This window comes from Lactuca virosa, chromosome 1 (assembly GCF_052849685.1).
Source record: "Lactuca virosa cultivar CGN04683 chromosome 1, Lactuca_virosa_CGN04683_v6, whole genome shotgun sequence".
In the NCBI taxonomy this organism is placed as follows: domain Eukaryota; kingdom Viridiplantae; phylum Streptophyta; class Magnoliopsida; order Asterales; family Asteraceae; genus Lactuca; species Lactuca virosa.
Window position 1 is genome coordinate 281,602,337 of NC_136426.1, and position 7,843 is coordinate 281,610,179.

The window sequence follows — 7,843 nt, forward strand, 5'->3', positions numbered from 1 at the left end:
GCTATTCGTCTGAGATGACGAGAAACATTATTTCATTTCATGCATTGTTCAGAAAGGGTTTTACATATTCTTTTAATGATTTGAATGGTTCAATTTCTGTTTATAAGAATGGTGTTTTTATGTTTGAAGCTTTGCCTTGTAATGGTGTGTATGAAACAGTGACTTGTGTTGATAGCCTAGGAAATAGTGTACTTAATAGTGACTTGTCTAATAGTGTAGACAAGGCATGCTTGTGGCATTGTCGTCTTGGACACATTAACAAGAAACGCACAGCCCAACTCCAAAAGGATGGAGTGTTGGAATCATTTGACCTAAAGTCAGATGATATGTGTGAATCTTGTCTTTTGGGAAAGATGACAAAATCACCATTCACAGGGTCTTGTGAAAGAGGTGAAGGTCTGTTGGATCTCATACACACAGATGTGTGTGGGCCCTTCAGATCAACTACAAGAGATGCTAATCGATTCTATGTGACTTTCACTGACGATTATAGCAGATATGGATATATCTACTTGATCAAGCATAAGTCAGAAACTTTTGAAAAGTTCAAAGAGTTTAAGCATGAAGTCGAAAATCAGTTGGGCAGAAAGATAAAGATACTTAGATCCGATAGAGGCGGGGAGTATCTTAGTATCGAGTTCAACGACTATCTGAAAGAATGTGGGATAGTCTCACAATTGACTCCTCCTAGGACACCACAATTAAATGGTGTAGCTGAGAGGCGCAATCGAACCTTGTTAGACATGGTTCGTTCTATGATGAGTCGGGCTTCGCTTCCTATTCACTTCTGGGGGTATGCCTTAGAGACAGCCGCCCACATCCTCAATCTTGTCCCTACAAAGAAGGTTGCCAAAACAGCTCACGAAATGTGGACAGGGAAAGTTCCCTCGTTAGCACATATTAAAGTCTGGGGTTGTGAAGCTTTCGTAAGACGAGAGACTCACGACAAGCTAGCAGCTAGAAGTGAGAAATGTGTTTTTATTGGTTACCCAAAGCAGTCTTTTGGATATTTGTTCTACAGGCCTAGTGAGAACGTGGTCTTTGTAGCACGAAGAGGAGTCTTTCTTGAAAGAGAGCTCATATTCAAAGAGGACAGTGGGAGCACTATTGACCTTGAAGAAATTCAAGAGTCAGCCAATGAAGGAACCTTAGATGACACTAGCATTCAACCAGAGGAAACAGTTCCTGTTGAACCAATTGATAACTCATTACCTCTTAGAAGATCCACTAGGGTGAGTGTGCCACCTGAGTTGTATGGTTTTCATATTACTTCAGATGGTGACACATTCATAAGTGACAGAACACTGGTAAACTTAGATGAACCAGTCACTTATAAGGAAGCAATGGCAGGCCCAGAGGCTTCCAAGTGGAAAGAGGCAATGGACAGCGAGATTAAGTCCATGTATGACAACCAAGTTTGGAATTTGGTTGATAGTGCACCAGGTCGCAAGACAGTTGGGTGCAAATGGATCTTCAAGAAGAAGACATACATGGATGGGAATGTGCACACATTCAAAGCTCGACTGGTTGCAAAAGGTTTCACTCAAACCCCAGGGGTTGACTATGATGAGACCTTCTCACCAGTAGCTAAGATTAAATCTATTAGGATATTGCTCGCCATAGCTGCCTTCCATGATTATGAAATCTGGCAGATGGATGTCAAAACTGCTTTCCTTAATGGGAAGTTGGCTGAAGATGTTTACATGAGTCAGCCAGAGGGTTTTGTTGATGCAAAGTTCCCCAATAGAGTGTGCAAGCTTGAGAAATCCATTTATGGATTGAAACAAGCATCTCGCAGTTGGAATCTTTGCTTCCATGAGAAAGTCAAAGAGTTTCTCTAGAAGTGAAGATGAGTTTTGTGTGTATATCAAGGCTAGTGGGAGTATAGTAACTTTTCTGGTGTTATATGTCGATGACATATTACTCATTGGCAACGATGTTCCAACCTTGAAAGAAGTTAAGTCTTGGCTTGGAAAGTGTTTTGCCATGAAAGACCTTGGAGAAGCTGCCTATATTCTTGGGATTAGAATATTGAGAGATAGAAAGAAGAGACTAATTGGACTTAGTCAGAGCACATACTTGGATAAGGTACTAAAGAGGTTTAGTATGGAAAACTCCAAGAAGGGAGAGCTACCTATCCAGAGCAATACCAAATTGAGTAAGACTCAATGCCCGAGTACAGATGTTGAAATAGATGACATGAGTCGTGTACCTTATGCTTCCGCTGTCGGATCGATCATGTACGCTATGACATGTACTCGCCCTGATATGGCATTTGCTTTGAGCATGGTCAGTCGCTATCAGGGAAACCCAGGTAGAGCTCATTGGGTAGCAGTTAAGAATATACTCAAGTATTTGCGAAGGACAAAGGACTGGGTCCTTGTGCTTGGTGGCAATGATACTTTGAGAGTAGATGGTTACAGTGATGCCAGCTTTCAGACGGATAGAGATAACTTCCGTTCTCAGTCAGGCTGGGTGTTTTTACTGAATGGAGGAGCAGTTACTTGGAAGAGTTCCAAACAAAATACGGTGGCTAATTCTACTTGTGAATCAGAGTACATAGCAGCAAGTGAAGCGTCGAAAGAAGCAGCTTGGTTGAGGAACTTCATCGGGGATCTCGGAGTTGTTCCAACCATCCAGGAGCCTATGGAACTGTTCTGCGATAATGAAGGAGCGGTTGCCTTAACAAAGGAACCAATAGATCATGGTAAGACCAGACATATCGACAGAAAGTACCATTTCATCAGACATAGAGTAGAAGAAGGCCATCTTATAGTAAAGAGGGTGTCATCTGAAGATAACCCAGCAGATTCTCTCACAAAGGGTCTGAGTAGGGCTAAGCATATTCAACATGCTCGGAGCATAGGACTGAAAGATGATATTAGTTTTAGTAGTTAGATTAGTTTTTGAAACTTGTAACAAAGTAAATGTAATTGACTTTTGGTGATTAAATAATAAAGTATTATTTATAAGTTTGGCTACTACCTTTTGTCGATTGTTTATTATTGTGTTTCATTTTTGCATGTGTTACTTCCTGAATAATGAGATTATTCAAACTCCACAGTCGCTCGTACTCTTGGAAGTAAGTGGTGAATTAAGACTGTCATGAATTGGATTGCAGATTGTCTAAGGATAGACATGGCAATAGAATTGCTGCAATGTTCATGAGTACTCAGAAATTGAGATTTGAGTATTGGGTAAACCCTCGCTCAGAGTATTACTTCATGGAATTCATCACGAGTAATACTGAGACGATAATATCTTATAATCTTGAAACGAAGATATATGAGTTGTAATTTACAAGTCGGTTGTGCATTGGTGATACGAAAACGCATCAGTAACTTGGTGTTATAAAACGTATTGTCATGTATAATTTGATGAGTAAAAGATACAAGCATATGAGTCAAAGTTTATTCGTTCCTTTTGCCCTAACAGGAAAAGCGATATCTGTGGGCCCCTCGATGATTTGGTGTTGACTTATGTGCTGGGCCCAGCCAGGACTAAATTGATGTGTTCGATTAGAAGTCCTTCATCATCACAAATCAGGAATCGGGAAACATAGATTCTGGACAAACAGATTGATTACATTCCATGTCTTTTGTCTGGGGATATCAAGCAGAACGAAGGGTTATATGATCACTTATCTTAGGACACGTAACTGACTGGGTCAGAGTTCGGCAGCAGCTTTTTGGAAGCTACAATTTGCTGGTCAAATTTAGAAGGCATACTAGCAATTATAGTTACAGACTTATCCAAGTGGGAGACTGTTGGATTAGGTGTCTAAGCCCATAACTATAATTGGTATGTACTTGAATTGATAGCAGCACAGTCCTTTTGGGTTGCCCTCAACCTAGCAACTGGACAAGGAAATTATGAAAGGAGAGATATTAATTTATAAGATTAATAAATTAATATATATATAAATGATTTATTAATATGTTAATGGATTAATATATTAATTAGAAATCATTATGTTTAATTAATTGTTAGCCAGAAATTAATCAGAATTGATTTTGGGGTTAAAAGAATTAATTATAAGGTGCAGGGACTAGTTTGCAATTATCTAATAGTTGTGTGGAAGGCTCTAGAACCCCCTTGGAAGAGGGTGGACGAAATCTTTAGGGGAAACCCTAATAATTTCGTCCATAGGGGCTTGGATAAGGCCCTTGGGTTTGCTTAGGCCCTAAGCAAAGGATAACTAGGGTTTCCCTTAAACCCTAAATCCCTCAGCTATATAAGGAGCCTCCTGGTTCATGTTTTTGGTCACCTTTTCTTTTGAAGAAACCCTAAGGCCGAGATTTTGCATACTCCCTCTCCTCTCTCTCTTCTACTTTCCTTCTTGCTAGTCATTGGGTGTGATTCCATTAGAGGCATTACACTTGTGGTGCTAAAGCTTCCAAGAAGATCAAGATCAAGATCAAGGGAATATCAATTGTTTGCTATAACAATTGAAAGGTATGTAAACCCTAAACCCTAGTTTGTTAATTTTTAAATTAGCCTCTCTCCTCTAGGGTTCTTGTTTTGCAATTTAAAGTTGTATGTTCAATAGTTAAAACATAGATCCAAAGTAGGTTGCATGTGAACTTAGGAATTGTTTCTAGTTTATTTGGTGTACCTAAAACCCATCAAATCCATCTATACATCACAAAGAAGACGTCGACTAGCTTTTGGAAGTTTCTTGAACTCCCAAATTACACAACTTCAATCCAGATAGCCACTCGGGTCGTCTCTCCTCTTGACCGGGATGCGAAACCTGCCCGGGTTCCATACCGGATCCAACTCCCAGAAATTCTGGTCGATTCTCCACCACTAGGACTCGTCGAAGCTCTCTCATCCCGCAAAATTTTATGGATTCGCAACCCACCAATCTTCATATAACATGAACTGACTATGAAATGTGCTTACCAATAGTAGCGTTCCATTACTAGCCAAACTTGATGATCGCCCAACTCCTGAAATCCTTAAGAATACTCCTAAAATCTTAGCAAGTCCGATAATCCCAATCCCCTCCCATGATATTGCACCAAATCCTTAAGACCTTTATGCTTGTGACAAAAGACCATCACCCTTGCTCTGAACTGGCGAATCTTCACCCCAACTTCCCTTCCTGAAAAGACTTTCTGAATTCTATCCATCTACAATCCTTGCGATAATAAAATACTCTGGTTCTTCCAAAGACCCAAAAACTCATGCGACCGCCACCACCGTCGTCTAGCTACTTCTCCTCCCCTAGCAATGGTAGTGATTGAACCCCAAGCTTCTTCCATGTACAACTACCGATCATACCAGAACAGATGCTAACACGAAGAAACTATGACTTTATTGGAGAACTAACCAGCTAATCCGATCATAATCCTTCCAAACGATACCCATGAATTGACCCCACCAACACATCGAAACAACAACCGAATAAACTGAAACCCGCTCAGCAAGATACGACTCACTAAAGACTCTTGGCATGCAGAATAGCATATAAAAATTCTTGATGATATAACACAAACAATAGCAGAGAACCAAACCAGAGATAATGCTTACCCTAACCAAAACAAAATTCCAAAGAAATATAAATTATAATAATAACCAAGAAGAAAGCAAAAGATAACATACCCGCAATAGCACTTGATGGAATCTTGGTGTCTCCTAACTGATACTACAATCCTCGGCTCCTCACAGCTAGGGCTCCTGTCCCACCCTTCCGACCATCAGAGATCCACAAAGTAACCAGAGCAGGTAGACTCACTACTCCACCCCTTAACATTGGACAGTCGGCCCTTTTGTGGCCCACTTGATTGCAGCGAAAACATAACGGGCTTGCCCCATGAGGACAATCCCGACTGACGTGGCCAACCCATCCACACTTGCGGCAAACCATGTCCTTAGAATGACAAACCCCATTGTGTTGCTTCCTGCACATGCTGTACTGATCTTGGCCTTGCTTGCCCTTCAATCGCTGATCTAAATCTTCAGTCTCTTCATCGGACACCGAAATGCCTACACATGTTTTGGCTCCCTCTTGACCATATGCTCCAAATCAATCTCCTGCTCCTGGGTTGCCCCGACCATCCCATCATCCGTGTAACGACCCGAAAATCCAGGGTAAAATTTTGATTTTCCAATAAAGTCAAACACAAGTGTTACTTATTTCAAACATTCAAAAACATGGTTTAATTAAAAAATTTATCAGAGTTACATCCTAAAATCTCATAATGCGGAAAACATGGGTGTGTACGCTGCGATCAAGTCGGGCCCTTCCTTTCCAAACCGAAGATACCTGAAACCATAAAAAAATTGTAAGCACAAAGCTTAGTGAGTTCCCTAGAGCATACCCCACACAATCCACATAATCACATAAACCATATCAGCCATATTAGCTATGCAAAAAAAACATATAAGGAAGTCGTGGAAACCCTCCAAGGTCATACTTCGGGTCCCATGGGAACCCCCACATGGTCTTAGCCCAACTACCATATAAACCATAAATATAAACATATAAGGATGCCCTGGAAACCCACCAGGGTCTTACTCCGGGTGCCATGGGAACCCCCACATGGTCTTAGCCCAATGCCATGGGAACCCCCCACATGGTCTTAACTAAGGATGCCATGGAAACCCTCCAAGGTCTTACACCCCAGTGCCTCGAGAACCCCACAAGGTCTTTACTTAGGATGCCATGGAAACCCTCCAAGGTCTTACACCCAAGTGCCTCGGGAACCCCCCGAGATCTTCCATGAAGGTATCATAAAGACAACTAGCATACCACCTACCACATAATCAAATAGAATACCACATAACACATACCCAACTAGCATACCACATAACACATAATTGGCCAGCCTTGGTGCCTTCGACCTATTGGTATGGCTAGGAGACTTACCTCGAATGCAGAAGCTCCCCGAATGAAATCCTTAGTTGCTACCCCGCCGGCTTCCCGAACTATCAATACTAACCAATATACCCAGTTAGCAATTGGGTCCCATAATATAATCCTTAATCCATTCATGCGGTAAAATGACCATTCTACCCCTGGACCAGTATGATCCAAAACCAAGGGCCAAACCCAAAACAAAAGCCCAACACTATAATGTCCATAAATCCATCAATGTCCCAATTTTCCAAATTAGGCCCAAACCTCTACATGGGTCTTGCCATGAGTCCGAATCATTCTTTCTAGTCCAACACACTTAGCAATCTGATGGTCCAATAACCCACAATGTCACACCCTAAAACCGGAATGGCAGAAACGTTCGGGGGTGGAGGACGTCATGTTTAGTACTACAAGACATGTGTCATAGTAAGCAAGTAATGAACAACCATTTCATTTGAAAGAAAGTGTTTACAATGTGTGTGTTCATAAAACATAGAATACATAAGCAAATAACAAAACAAGACTTGAAGCTATTATGCTCCATCTTCTGAATTCCCAACGCGAGTACCTGACTAATAGTCTCCTGAGAATACAAGTTATTTGAAAGAGTTGATTAACAATTAAGCTGGTGAGTTCATAAGATTTTAGTGATGTAAGTAAGTTGTAGAAAGTTGTTGTAAAATTTTCTTGAAAATATAGTTGAAAAATGTAGTAAGTTGTAAGTTATGCTTAGAAAAGTTCGCCTGTTCCTCTTAGAAAATCCTATATTTCCTACTTTGATGAAAGATACGTAAAACTGATTCTACAACCCTTTCTATGAGTACTAAATGGATACAAGTTATATAAAACTCAGAGTAAACAAACAATCGACTGTGCGCATCCGCCCTAAGTCGACAACCAAACGAGGAACAGGATGTAAGGCGGATGGCATACTTATAGGGGTTTACGGCCATGGGAGATGGCTTGGCCGTAAACTCC